The sequence below is a fragment of the Grampus griseus genome, assembly GCF_964374135.1.
Source record: "Grampus griseus genome assembly, chromosome: 2".
In the NCBI taxonomy this organism is placed as follows: Eukaryota; Metazoa; Chordata; class Mammalia; order Artiodactyla; family Delphinidae; genus Grampus; species Grampus griseus.
The window spans coordinates 100,488,389-100,503,107 of NC_139018.1; the positions used below are offsets into that span (position 1 = coordinate 100,488,389).

Genomic DNA, 14,719 nt, shown 5'->3' on the forward strand with positions numbered 1-14,719 from the left:
ACTGTTATCTTTGTTTAGAAGAATGTATCATAAGCAGTGTATTTCGATATAAAAATCATCTTGGGAAGCTCTAGGAAAGCATTTGTTTAGTGTTCTGATGTAAGATGAACAAGTTGCTGTGGTATTGGACCAATAACATAGGAATAGTTTGGTATGGCTCAGCTGGTTTAGATGTAAATAAACGGTGTAGAAGGGTTCAGGCAAAATCCAAAGTGAGTTTTCAGAGATTGTAAAAAGAAGCAGTTAATTTTATACTCCCCTCCAGTTTCTTCTTCTTTTAAAGGCTTGTTGGCTTTTGAATGAAATGGTCTGTTCTGGTATGGAAGTGTTGTTTCCAGAGGAAGTGTATTTTTATCTATTTGTAGTGGTTTTCACTAACCTAGGTGACACTGGAGAGGAAAGTGTTAAATTTTAAATTAATTTTGAAAGCCTATATGTAAGTGCTGAAAATGTTTTCTTCTATTAACTATTTTTGAAAAATTATAAAAATACAAGCCAAAGCTAAAAAAAATCTGAATAGCATAGAAAGCTATATGGTGAAAAAGAAAAGTTCTTCTCGTCATTACTTCCTGTTCCCCATTTCCACTCCCTTGGCAGAGATTTACTCTGTTCAGTTTCTTCTCAGTTTTTCATGCATATGCAAGCGATACATAGCTCTTGTTTTTTACACAATAGGGAACAGCAGTTCTGCAGCTTAACCTTTTCACTTAACAAGAGAGGGTGAGTAGGGGATCACTATATAAAGGGCATTCTTGAGCCCGTATTTATTTTACTAGGATATTTTGATTTCCTAAAATATATGTAATGATTTGACCTGTTATAGAAAGTGACATAATTGTACAATACATATGACTTAATGAAGCTAAAAACCCTTTAGAAAACAAGCACTTAAATTAGTTTTATTGTAATAGAAACATTCAGTAAGATATTAGTTCTTTATGTATAGGCCTTGGGCACAGGGCACGCTTTTACATGAATTATTTAACATAATCTTTATAATAACTCTTTGAGGCAGATTTAGTTTTACTCCCTTTTTTGCAGATGAGGAAACAGGCTTAGGTGGTTGAGTAATAGCTACTAAGTGGTGGAATCAGATTTCAAAGGTGATCCTTACAGTTATGCAGCACTAGCTAGTTATTCAGATTATTTAAAGAAAAACTAGTCTCATGGACAGTTGTGTAATATCCTGTTATCAAATACCACAGTTATTTAATATTAAAATTTGGTGAAGTCGTCATTGTTAAAATGTGTTTGGTGGAGGGATTGGCTCTTCCTTGATTTTAAACCCAACAATGTATTAGCATCACCTGGGAGCTTTTAACAAATGCCCATTCCTGGATCCTGAGGAAATACCCTTCTAATACCAGTTTGCTGAGTGATTTTTTTTTTTTAATCATGAATGCATTGAAGTTTTATTAAATGCTTTCTTTGAATCCATTGAGATCATCAGATGGATTTCCTCCTTTGTTCTGTTCATGTAATAAATAACACTAATTGATTTTTTAATGCTAAATCAAGTTTGTGTTTCTGGAATAAATTCTACCTAGTCAAAATGTATCATTTTCATATTACTGAATTTAATTTGTTAATATTTTTTAAGGATTTTTATATCGGTATTCATGATGGATATTGAGGTGTAGATTCTTTTTTTTGGGGGGGTATGTGTCTTTTGTTTTGTCATCAGAGTCACGCTGGGCTCATCTAATGAATTAGGAAGTGTTCCCTTGCTCCTCTTCTATTTTCTGAGAGTGTGTAGAAGTGGTGTTGTCTTCCTTAGGTATATAACAATTCACCAGTGAGACCTTCTAGGCCTAGTGTTTTCTATATAAAAAGGTTTTAAATTGTGATTAATTTCTTTAGTTGATTTAAGGCCATTCAGGTTTTCTGTTTCTTCTTGAATCAATTTTTGTAATGTGTGTCTTGCAAGGAATTTGTCCATTTCATTTGTTATTGAATTTATTGGTCTAACACTATTCATTTTTTTTCAGATAAAATATTATAGGTTTATTTAAAACTTAATTCTTACCTTGAGTGTACAAAATACAGATTCCACAAAATGTTCATTTTTTTACTTTGTAGTTTACAGATATACAAAATAGAAGTTTGCTTAAATTTATATTACATATTTATTAAGGCAAGGAACTATATAGAAAAAACATTTGTTCTGCTTAAGGCATACTTTGGAATAAACCATCACATCTGAAACCACAGTGCATGACAGACTGTGTGCATAAAAACGTTAAAGTAAACCAGGTGTATTTACCTGACTTAGGTCATAAATGTAGACTGGAAGACAAAAATAGATTTTCCTTGTCAAAGTATGCAGCAGTTTGAGGACTTTGGCCTCATTTGGTACCTTTAGAACCAAGACTCACCAAACACCATCGTTTAGGCTATTAAAACACATTTTCTGTACCTGAATTTCTTCCTCTTCTAAGATCATAGTAATGGCTTTTAGAAGGCAAAGAGAATACAAGGTGATCTTTATGCTTATATTGCATCGAAACAATTCAAGGGATTCTGGTCTTCCCTCCCTTCAACTCACGGATCTAATTTATACCCTGATATCCACAACATCCAGTCACCTCCTTGGCGTTTTCTAAGTCCAGGAATATATGATCAAGTTGGATTTAGAATTGGAATGATAGAAGATCCAGTCATAGACCCCATCTGTTCTTTGTTGTTTGGTTTCCTCATGTCTCCAGATTATCCATTCACAGGTTGACTTGTTGGGAACTTGACCATGGTTGTAGTGCTTTCAAGCTGGGTTCCTCCCCTCACCGGGAAGACAGTGTGAAAGGCAAAAAATACTGAATTCTCGCCTGGCAGTGTGGGTCATATCCACTGTTTTGGGATTTAAAAGTGCATCTTCATGTTGTTAGGCGAGGTGGTCCGACCTCGAAAATGCCTGGTCGCACTTCTGGCACTGAAAGGGGCGGTGCCCTGTGTGTTGGCGGTAGTGCCCGGTCAGTTCATCTGAGCGGGCAGATTTCCACCCGCAGCCGTCCCAGTCACAGCGGTAAGGTTTCTCACCTGTGTGGGTTTGCAGGTGTGCCTTGAGATGAGAACTCTTCGGGTAGGTTTTGCCGCAGCCTGCGTAATCACGAGTGTGAGTGGCCGTCCTTTTCTGGGGCCACGACCTTCTCCCCCTCTTTGGCTGGGGCTCCTCTGGCCTGCAGGAACTGGATGGCGTGAGCTCTTGGTAATGGAGCGGTGGGACCTGCAGCTGCATCTCGTCGGGCAGGAAGGGAGGGTAGTTGGGCCCGGGGTGGGGATGGAAGCCTGGGGGTAGCGGCAGGGCAGGATGGCAGTCCCTGCTGCTCAGCAGTTCCTCTGCACCCAGGGTCGGGGTGGTCCTGCTGGGGAGCTGCCTCCCCAGGGGAAAGTCATGCACAGGCAGCCGGTGGCCATTGCTGAGAGGGTGTCCAGTGCCCAAGTGGGCATCAAGGGGCCGACTGACGGTGCACAAGGAGACAGCCTCCTGCTTGATCTTGGGACACATGCGCGCCAGCCTGCTGCTGTAGGGCGCCACCACCACTGGGTGGCTGCCGTCCAGGCTGCCTTTGCTAACACTGATGACCGACGGGCTGTCGTACTCGCTGCCAGGGACACTCAGCGACGCCTTCAACACAAACTTGCCCATCAGCCCGCCACCTGGCGGCTGCGGCTGCTGCAGCGGAATGTACACTGGGTCCAGTTCGGGCCTCAGAAGCTAGGTCACGAAGCCGCCGGAGGGGCTCACGTCGTTGATGTCTACCAGGTTGAAGGGAGCTGTTGGAGGGGGTGCAGACTCCCGGCCATAGAAGAGGCCGCCGCTGTGTTGCCCGGCGCCACGCCTGGGTCGCCCCTGATCTAACACTATTCATAATATTCTATTATCCTTTTATTGCGTTGGATATGTAGTCATGTTTCACCTTTCCCTCTCGATATTGGTAATTGTGTCTTTTCTCTTTTTTCTTAATTAGTCTTATGAGAGAGTTTGTATTTATCCATATATTTTCCATTTACATCATTCTTCATTCCTTTGTGTATATCGGGTTTTCTGTTTTGTCTCATTTTTCTTCTGCCTGAAGCATTTTAAAAATTTCTTATAGTATAGAATGCAGACAGTGAATTCTCTTTATTTTTGCTGCCCTAAAAAGTTTTTATTTTGCCTTTATTTTGGAAGGGTATTTTTGCTGGATATAGAATTATGTTGACTTTTTTCTTTTGATAATTTAAACATGTCTCTCTATTGTGTGTGGTTTTTTTTTCTTTTTTGGCTTTCATTGTTTTTCATAAGTCTGCAATAATTCTTCTTCGTTCTTTTCTGCGTAATAGTTTTTTCCCTTTGGCTGCTTTTAAAAGTTCCTGTTTTCAGTAATTTGGTTTTAAGATTTCTATACCTGTATGTATGTGTGTGTTTGTTTGATATATATATGTTTACAGTTGAAACACTTTAGTCATTGTATCTTCAAATGTTTTTCCCTCACAGACTCCAATTACAATTATGTTGGTTCTCTTGATGTTATTCCACAGGTTACGGAGGTAACCTGTGGAATAACAGGTTTTTCCACAGGTTTTTCAGCCTTCTTTCTCTTTACAGTTCAATTTTAATAGTCTCTATTATTGTGTCGTCAAGCTAAGGATCTTTTCTTTTGCAGTGTGTAATCTATTCATCCTATCCAGTAAATTTTTCATTTCAGATACTGTATTTTATTTCTAGAACTCCTTTTTTTTTTGGTCTTGCATCTCTTCACAATGTTCCTGGTTTTCTTTAAATCAGTGAATAATTTGTAATAGCTGTTTTCAAGTCTTTGTTTGCTAATATCTTTGTATTCTAGGCTTATTTGTATTGACAGATTTTTCTTCTGGTTATGGGTCACTTTTTTTTTTTTTGCGTCTGCACATGTCTGGTAAATTTTGATTAAATTCTGAACATTTTGAATCTTACACTGTTGAGTGGATTTTGTTGTCTTTTATTTTTAAAATATATATATTTATTTATTTATTTGCTGTGTTGGGTCTTCATTGCTGCCTGTGGGCTTCCTCTAGTTGTGGCAGGCGGAGGCTACTCTTCATTGCGGCACACAGGCTTCTTATTGCGGTGGTTTCTCTTGTTGTGGAGCATGGGCTCTAGGTGCACAGGCTTCAGTAGTTGCGGCATGTGGGCTCAGTAGTTGTGGCGTGCGGGCTCTAGAGCGCAGGCTCAGTTATTGTGGCCCGTGGACTTAGTTCCTCTGTGGCATGTGGGATCTTCCTGGACCAGGGATCGAACCCATGTCCCCTTCATTGGCAGGCAGATTCCCAACCACTGCACCACCAGAGAAGTCCCTGTTGTCTTCTTTTAAATAATACAGGACTTTGTTATGTCAGGAGATTGAGTTACTAGAGGTGAACTCAGTCCCTTCAAGTGTCGCTTTTAAGCTTTGTTAGAGTGGGTATAGTGTAACTTTTATGGCAAGAATAGTTTTCCTTGTTACTAAGTCATAACCCTTCAGAGATATTTATTGAATTCCTTGGGTTTTCAATGTTTATGTTCCACTCTCACTGCTTCCAACTTTTAAGACATCTCCCAGTCCCATTTGAGCTCTGAGAGTTGTTGAACTTAAAATTCCTTGCTCATTTTTGCCTTCCTTTGTGCAGTTTTACCATATTGTGTGATTTGCTGTTAGTAGCATACTCAAGGGGACCCCATGAAGATTTCTGGAGCTCTTTTTCTATATAGCTTCCTCATCTGGATCTCTCCCCCACAAATTCCAGCTGCCTTTGCCTCCTTGAACTCTAGTCTTTATTCCTTCAACTCAGTGATACCACTCTGTTTGAGATCCCCTCCCTGCACAATGATCTGCAAATTGACTTTAGGCAGGAAACCAGGATGATGGTAGAATTCATGTAGTTTGTTTTCCTTTTCTCAGGGATCGTAGTCTTACATGGTTTGTTTTCCAGTATCTGGAAGCAGACATTTTGCATATATTTTCCAATTTTCTGATTGTGTGCAGTGACAGATTAAATTCAGTCACAGTTACTATGTCATGGTTGAAATCAGAAGTCCCCTTTTCTTCTTAGGAAGGTAAATGTGGCTAGTAGAAAATGTGTAACAGAGAGAGTGGAGGCAGGGTTCTTGAATAAGAGCAGTATGCATGAAGTCAGGACAACCATGTACGGTCAGGTGTTACACTGCATTGTGAGTGATACCCCTGAAGGTGTGTGGTGCACAGCTTAAATGACAGCTTTGCATGTAGCAGCGCTTAGTGAGGATACAAGTGAGAACATGTAGATGTGGAATTGATGGGACCTTCTCTCTTTTTTTTTAATTTTCAGTACTTTATTCTTAAAAAGAAAAATAATAAAAGGAAATCAGAGAAGGAAACTGCTCCAAATCCATGCCAATTTGGGGACATCCAAGAGTAGAAAATTAATTTAAACAATATTCACTGTTTAGTCATTGAGATGGCACCTCTTCTTAATTGAGTTTGTAGTGTGAGGTGAAGTGAGCCATTGGAGGTGATGTCAAGGTTTTTATTTTATATGATTTATTTATCACTATGGAGGTGAATAAGCCTTATTCACAAGGATTTTGTGAGGCTTAAATGTGCATGTGAAAATGCTTTCCAAATGACAAAGGAGTATACAGTTTGAAGTGTTGTGTATTGCTGAAGTCTACCCTCTGGGAACTTCCCTGGTGGTCCAGTGGTAAAGAATCCGCCTTGCAATGCAGGGGATGCGGGTTCGATCCCTCGTCAGGGAACTAAGATCCCACATGCCCCGCGGGGCAACTAATAAGCCCATGTGCCACAACTACTGAGCTTGTGTGCATCAACTAGAGAGCCCACATGCCACAAACTATAGAGCCCACTCACTCTGGAACTCGCGTGCCATAACTACAGAGCCCGTGCCCCCCTGGAACCTGTGCACCACAACTAGAGAAGAGAAAACCTGCACACCACAACTAGAGAGAAGCCTGCGCACCAGGACGAAGGCCACGCTCCCCAGCGAAAGATGCTGCATGCCTCAACAAAGATCCCGGGTGCTGCAACTAAGACCCAACGTAGCCAAAAATAAATAAAACTTTAAAAAATATATCATTCACAGTAGTGTCAGATGCTTCACCTTCAACAACAATAACAACAACAACAACAAAACAAAGTCTGTCCTCTGGATCTCTACAGAAAAGCCTACATGATGCCCTTGTGTCATAAGTGACCTGAAAACGTTACTGTAACTCCAAAATATCAGAATTCATATACAAAGAGGAATTTTTTTCCTCTCTTTGAAGAATTTAGTCTAGTATATGAGAGTTTCTTAGTCTCAGGGTAATCTGTGTAGACAGACCTTTAAAAAAATCCCTTTACTTCAGAAGAGACTGTTAAGACAAACTGGAGTGAATACCAGTGGAGTAGTAAACACTTTTTGTAAGTTGAGAAGATAAAACATTGTTTTCAATGATGCAGTCACCTCAGAATGAAGATGAAGACTGAAGTTTATGATGGAGTCAGCTCAGAGGTCATAGCCAAAAGTGCAGAAGTAACAGCAGTTTTTGAGGCCTTTGTAGAAGATTAACATGTTCCATTATCAAAAGCATTACCACCCCATTTTACCTTCCTACGTTTTCCTTTGCGCTCATCCTTCTATATTATTAGAGGGAAAAGAATGCTTACACTTTTCCATGGTCAGGACATGGAAAGTGGGACGAAAAGTCCCACTTTTTCCCCAGTGAAATCATCATCTATAAGAAATGGACAAGGCCCAAATACAGATTACTTCTAAGTGAGTTGATTTTCTCTGCCTGATTTCTCTTGATTCCAGCCAGATTTTGTTGGTGACAATGTGTGAGAGAAAATTTCCTGATTTCGTGACTTCCAGAAAAGGTCATTTTCACAGCATTCTGAAAAGGCAAAGCAGTTGTTAACGTTTAAAAATATAGTTGAAATCCTTGATTTTATCTTTATTCATTCTATTCAATTATTTTAGATATCTATGTTTTTAGGTGTTCTGGGCTATTTATTTCATTGACTGTTGCATTATACTGTACCCTAATTAAACATAATTTGTGTATTTCTACATATGTTAATATTATTATGAATACTTATTAATACACAGTTTTGTTATCTCAATATTTTTTGAAAGGTATCTGCCAAAAAGCATCATAAACTCACTCTTCTAATTATTAAACCAGAATGTAAAGTTCTTTTGTTTTACTTTGTTTTATTCTATAATTTATTCTAAGTACAAAGAGCATTGTCTGTTACATACAGGAATTCAGTCATTTTATTGGATGAAAAATTATAGATGTAAAACTCTATCTGCCAGAAAAAAAAGTTGCCTTGAAACTCAGTCATGTATGAATTAAAAACATCTCTTTTAGACGAGGATGATTTGACAATTTCCTTATCACATACACACATCAATTGTTGTGGTGTTTCTTTGTATAGAAAACAATGTAAGAAGACTTATGAAAAAATTCATAAAAGATATGAGTTGTATGCTTTATTTAACCAACATTTATTCAGCATACACTTTGTGTCAGGCTCTGTGCTTGGTATCTGGGATTATAAAGGTGACATGGGTATGGTCCTCCTCCTGGAAGAGCTTGTAATTTGTTGGGGAAGACAGTCATGTGAACAGGTAAATAACAGTATAACCTGGAAAGTGCTTTAATAGAAATGATTAAAGTGTCACGAAGTAGAGGTTAAAACAGCTACTTCTGTCCAGAGAGTTGGTGCATCTTTTGCTGGTGTACTAGGTGAAGGCATGGTGAGTGGGAAGACTGGGTAAGGGAGAGGCTTTAGGTGTACTTTACAGTAGCCACTGGCAACATGTGACTAAACTTCTAGCAACTAGTTACAATAAATAGCACATATTTAAAGTATAAAGTTTAATAGGAAACTATCACCACAATCAAGATAATGAACGTGTATATATATCCCTTTCTAAAATTTTCTCATGCCCATTTGTATATCTTTTCTGCCTAGATTAGTTTTCATTTTCTAGAGTTTTTAAATAAATAAAGCCACACAGAATGTCCTTTTTGTCTGGCTTCTTTCACTCAGCATAATTATTTTGAGATTTATCCATGTATCAATAGTTTATTCTTTTTTATTGCTTAATGGTAATTCCTATACCACAATTTGTCCCTTGTCCTGTTGATGGGTACTTGGGTTATGTCCAATTTCTGATTATTACAGAAAAGCTCTTGTGACCATTCTTAAACAAGTATTTGTGTGGATATTTATATGGTAGATATCTATAAGCTTAAGAAACTGCCGAACACTTTTTCCACAGTAGTTATCTAATTTTACATTCCTACTTGGAGTATATGAGTTTCAGTCCCTCTACATCCTTGTATGGATACACTTGGTATGGTCATTGTTTTAAAATTTAGCCATTCTAATAGGTGTGTGGTGGTATCTTGTGTTTTTGTTTTAATAAATTTATTTATTTTTGTCTGCGTTGGGTCTTTGTTGCTGCGCGCAGGCTTTAGTTGCAGCGAGCGGGAACTACTCTTTGTTGTGGTGCACGAGCTTCTCATTGCGGTGGCTTCTCGTTGCGGAGCATGGGCTATAGGCGTGTGAGCTTCAGTAGTTGTGGCATGCAGGCTCAGTAGTTGTGGCACTCGGGCTTAGTTGCTCCGCGGCATGTGGGGTCTTCCCGGACCAGGGCTTGAACCCATGTACCCAGCTTTGGCAGGTGGATTCTTAACCAGTGCACCACCAGGGAAGTCCCTCTCATTGTGGTTTTAATACATATTTTCCTAATTACTAATGACATTGAGCATCTTTTCATGTGCTTACTTGCCATCTTTTATCCTGTTTGGTGAAGGATCTTCACATTTAAGTCTATTTTTAAATAAGATTATTTTCTTATTACTGAGTTTTGAGATTGCTTTAAATAATCTGGGTGCAAGTCCTTTATGAAATGTGATTTATGGATATTTTCACCCACTTTCTGGGTGGTTTTATTTCATTCTCTTGAGTATGTTTTGAAGAGTAATAGTTTTTATTTTTGATGAGATTCAGTTTTTCAAGTTACTGTTTTACGGATTGTCCTTCTGGTATTGTGATCTAAGAAATCTTAACCTAACCAATGGTCACAAAAGTTTTCCCTTGTATTTACTTTTGCAACTTTTAAAATTTAGTTTTACATATAGGTCTGTGATCCATTTTGAGTTTGTTATTTAATATGGTATGAGGTATGGATTTGAAGTTCATTTCTTTGTATATGATTTTCAACTGTTAAAGCACCATTTGTTGAAAAGATTATTCATTCTCAAATGAATTCATTTGCATGTTTATAAAAAATTTTCCATATATTTATGTGTCTTTTTTCTGTGCTTTATAGTGTTTCTATTGATCTTTGGCTGTTTTTATGCAATACCACACTTGTTTGATTACTGCAGCTTTGTAATATGTCTTGAAATCAGGTAGTGTTACTGTTCTAAATTTGTTCTTTTATAGTGTTTGGTTATTTTAGGTCCTCTGCATTTTCATATACATTTTAGTACTGTTTTGTCAATTGCTACAGAAGAAAAGCCTTCTGGGATTTTGACTGGGATTGCTTTAAATCCACAGATAAGTTTGGAGAGAAATGACATCTTGACACTATCAATCAAGTTTTCTGACCCTATGGGAAGATAATATAATTTTGTTTATTTAGATCATTTTAGTTTCTCTGAGCAATATTTTATAGTGATCTCTATATAGGTCTCTCACATATATTATTAGATTTATAAGTATTTCATACTTCTTGATGTTGTTATGTATAGTATTGTTTTTATTTTATTTTGCTATTTTTTTAAAAGACTTTAAAAATTATTTTATTTATTTATTTATTTTTGGCTGCATTGGGTCTTTGTTGCTATGCACGGGCTTTCTTTAGTTGTGGTGAGCGGGGGCTACTCTTCATTTTGGTGCATGGGCTTCTCACTGTGGTGCATTCTTTTATTGTGGAGCATGGGCTGTAGGCACACAGGCTTCAGTAGTTGTGGCTTACGGGCTCTAGAGCGCAGGCTCAGTGGTTGTGGTCCACGGGCCTAGTTGCTCCGTGGCATGTGGGGTCTTCCTGGACCAGGGCTCGAACCCGTGTCCCCTGCATTGGCAGGCGGATTCTTCACCACTGTGCCACCAAGGAAGCTCCTATGGTATTGTTTTTAAAATTCAATTTCTGATTATTAGTTACCAGTATATAGAAATATAATTGAGTTTTGTGTGTTGACATTTTGTCCTGCACAGATTTTTAAAACTTATTAATTCCAGTACTTTTTTGTAGATTCCATTCTATAGAGATATTCTGTTGATGGTCATGTAGTCTGTGAGTGAAGTCTCTTTTACTTCTTGGTTTCTAATTTGGATGCCTTATTATTTTTTTTTTTCTTTTCTGATTGTACTTTATTGCAAGTAGTTTAATTTTGAATGGAAGTGGTGAGAACAGAACAACTTGATTTGTTTTGGATCTTAGAGGAAAAGTATTTAGTCTTTTACCATTAAGTGTGATGTTAGCTGTAGGCTTTAATGTAGTGCCATTTATTAGACTGAGGAAGTTTCCTTCTGTTAAAACTTCTGAGAGATTTTTCCAGGAATGGACGTTGGGTTTGCCTTATGCTTTTTTTTGATCTATAGAGATGATCACATGGCTTTTCTTTTTAAATTTGTTACTATATGGGGGAGTTACAGTGATTGATTTTTTATTGTTAAACCAAGTTGCATTATGCAGATAAGACCCATGTGGTCATGAAGAATTAATCTTTTTATATGTTGTTGGAATTTGTTAAAATTTCTTCACATGTTGATGAACATAGGTAGTTCTCTTTTCTCCTAATGTCTTTTTGTCTGATTTTGACAGCGGGTTAATGCTGGATTCATAGAATAAGCTGGGCAGTATTCCCTCTTTTTAAATTTTCTAGAAGAGTTTGTGTATAATTGATATTCTCTCTCCCTTAAATATTTGTTGTTACCAGTGAAACCATCTGGGTCTGGAGATTGTTTTTGTTGGAAGATTTTTAACTAAAAATTCAGCTACTTGGATGATTGATTTCTTCTTGTTTAAACTTTGGTAGTTTGTACTTCTCAAAGAATTTGTTTATGTCATTTAAGTTGTTGAATGAAGAATTTGTTTATGTCATTTAAGTTGTTGAATGTAAGTTGTTTATGTCATTTAAGTTGTTGAAATAGAGTTCATAATATTTGCTTATTATCCTTTTAATATCTGTAGAATTTGTAGTAATGTCACTGTTCTTATTCTTGATATTGCTAATTCGTTTCTTCTTTCTTTTTTCCCTTGATCACTCTGACTAAAAGTTTATTAGTTTTACCGATCTTCTCAAAGAACCAGCTTTGGATTCAGTGGTTTTCTTTATTTTATTTTCTCATTTCTTTGATTTCTGGTGTGATTTTATTATTTGCTTTCTCTTTACTTCAGGTGTAATTTTTTCTTTTTAAATTTTAGATTTTGAAGTCATTAATTTGAGACTTTTCTTATTTTCTAATATAGGTTGTTAGTGCTATAAATTCTCCCCTCTCCTCAAGTACTCCTTTAGTAACATTTCACAAATTTTGATATGAGTAGTTATTTTCATTTAGGTTAAATAGTTTCTGATATCTCTTTGATTTCTTCTTTGACCCATGAATTATTTAGAAGTGGTTGTTATTCAGTTTACAAATATTTGGGGAGAATATCATTTTAGGGATATTTCTGTTGCTGATTTCTAGTTTAATTCCATTACGGTCAGAGAACGTACTTTGTGTGAATTGAGCCCTTTTAAATGTACTGAGTCTTGTTTTATGGCCTGGAATATGGTTTGACTTGGCAGATGTTCTTCTACTGTTGGTTGGTGGAGTGTTTTCTAAATCAGATCATTTTGGCTTACAGTATTGTTCAGGTCTTTTATATCCTTTCTGATTTTCTTTTAGGTTGATTTACCAGTTGTTGAGAGAGGGGAATTGAAATCTCTGACTAGAGTTGTGAGTGTTTTATTTATCCTTGCAGTTATATTAGTTTGTATACATATATTTTGAAGCTCTATTATTATATGCATTAATGTTTAGGATTTTTATATCCTCTTGATGAGTTGACTGCTTTATCATGAAATGGCCTCCTTTATCCCTGTTAATATTCTTTGCTCATAAATTTACTTTACATGATATTAATAAATATACTTCAGCTTTCTTTTGATGTGTTAGCATTGTATACTTTTTCCTTGTTTTTAACTTTGTTCTATTTAAAGTGCCTTTATTTTAGGCAGCATGTACATTGAATTTTGCATTTTTACCCAGTCTGAAATCTTTGGTTTTAAACTGGAAATTTTAATGTGGTGTTTGATATGGTTAGAGTTAAAAGCATCATCTTGCTGTTTGTTTTCTGTTGATATTTATCTCACATGTTCTTTGTTGTTCTTTTTCTGCCTTCTTTTTAGGATAAATTGAGTATTTTTATGATTCTATTTTGTATTCTTTGTCACCTTATTAGGAAAACCTTTTTGTTGTTAATTTAGTGGTTGTGTTAGGATTTATAGTATACATTTTCAACTTATCTTAATGTACCTTAAGGGATACCATGTCATTTCATGTATAGTTCAAGCACCTTACCATACTGTACATCCATTTCTTCCATCCCAGCTTTTGTGTTATTGTTGCCATACATTTTACTTTTACATATGTAATAAATCCAACACCAGATCCTTGTTATTTTTGTTTAATCCATCATCTTTTAAAGAAATTTAAATAATAAAAACCCATATACATTTATTAAGTTACCATTCCCATTGCTCTTTATTTCTTAGTATAGATCTGCATTTCCATCTGGCATCATTTTCCTTGTGTTTGAAGAACTTTAATATTTCTCACAGTGGAGATCTGTTGTTAGTGAATTCCTTTCAGCTTTTGCATGTCTCAAAAATTCTTGAGTAGTTCTTGTTTTTAAGAAAGTATTTTTGCTAGGTATAGAATTCTAGATGGGTAGCTTTTTCTTTCAGCATTTTAAAGATTTGCTCCAGTGTCGTCTTGTTTTTATAATTTCCAATGTGGAATCTAATGTCATTTTTGTTTCTCTCTATGTAATGTGTATCTTTTTTCTCTGTTTGCTTTTAAGATTAAAAAAAATTACTGGCTTTGAGCAATTTGATTATGATATGACTTGGTGTATGCATGTCTTCATGTTTCTTTTGCCTGGTATTTGTTGAACTTCTTTGATCTGTGAGTTTATAATTTTCATCAAATTGGGGCAAATTTTGGAAACTTTCTTCAGATAATTTACTGTGCCCCCTCACCTTCAGAAACTCCAATTATATGGGGAAGGACTCTTGGACTTGTGCCACAGCTCACTTCATTAAAAAAAAAATCCTCTTTTCTCTTTGTGTTTAATATTGGATTGTTCTGCTATGTCTTCAAGTTTACTACCTTTTCTTCTGCCATGTTTAATCTTCCATCAATCTCGTTCTGTGTAATTTTTATCTCATACATTATAGTTTTCATCTCCAAACGCTTGATTTGTGTCTTTTTTTTTAAGCTTTTAAAAATTTATTTATTTTTGGCTGCTTTGGGTCTTTGTTGCTGTGTGTGGGCTCTCTCTAGTTGTGGCGAGGGGGGGCTTACTCTTTGTTGTGGTGCACGGGCTTCTCATTGTGGTGGCTTCTCGTTGTGGAGCACAGGCTGTAGGTACGCGGGCTTCAGTAGTTGTGGCACGCAGGCTCAGTAGTTGTGGCACATGCGCTTAGTTGCTCCGGGACACGTGGGATTGTCCCAGA

At 36.8% G+C, this 14,719-nt stretch overlaps 1 protein-coding gene and 1 pseudogene across 6 annotated transcripts in view; one reads left to right on the forward strand and one right to left on the reverse strand.

The window, feature by feature from the left end:
- The window catches only part of TCF12 (transcription factor 12), a 381,119-nt gene that overhangs the window by 18,721 nt on the left and 347,679 nt on the right, over window positions 1-14,719 (forward strand). The gene's annotated exons all lie outside the window — the stretch shown is intronic.
- LOC309818504 (Krueppel-like factor 4) overlaps window positions 2,857-14,719 on the reverse strand; it is a 113,048-nt pseudogene continuing 101,185 nt past the window's right edge. The window contains exon 2 of the transcript in view: window positions 2,857-3,852. The product of the transcript in view is annotated as a Krueppel-like factor 4 (transcript). The remainder of the gene's footprint in view (window positions 3,853-14,719) is intronic.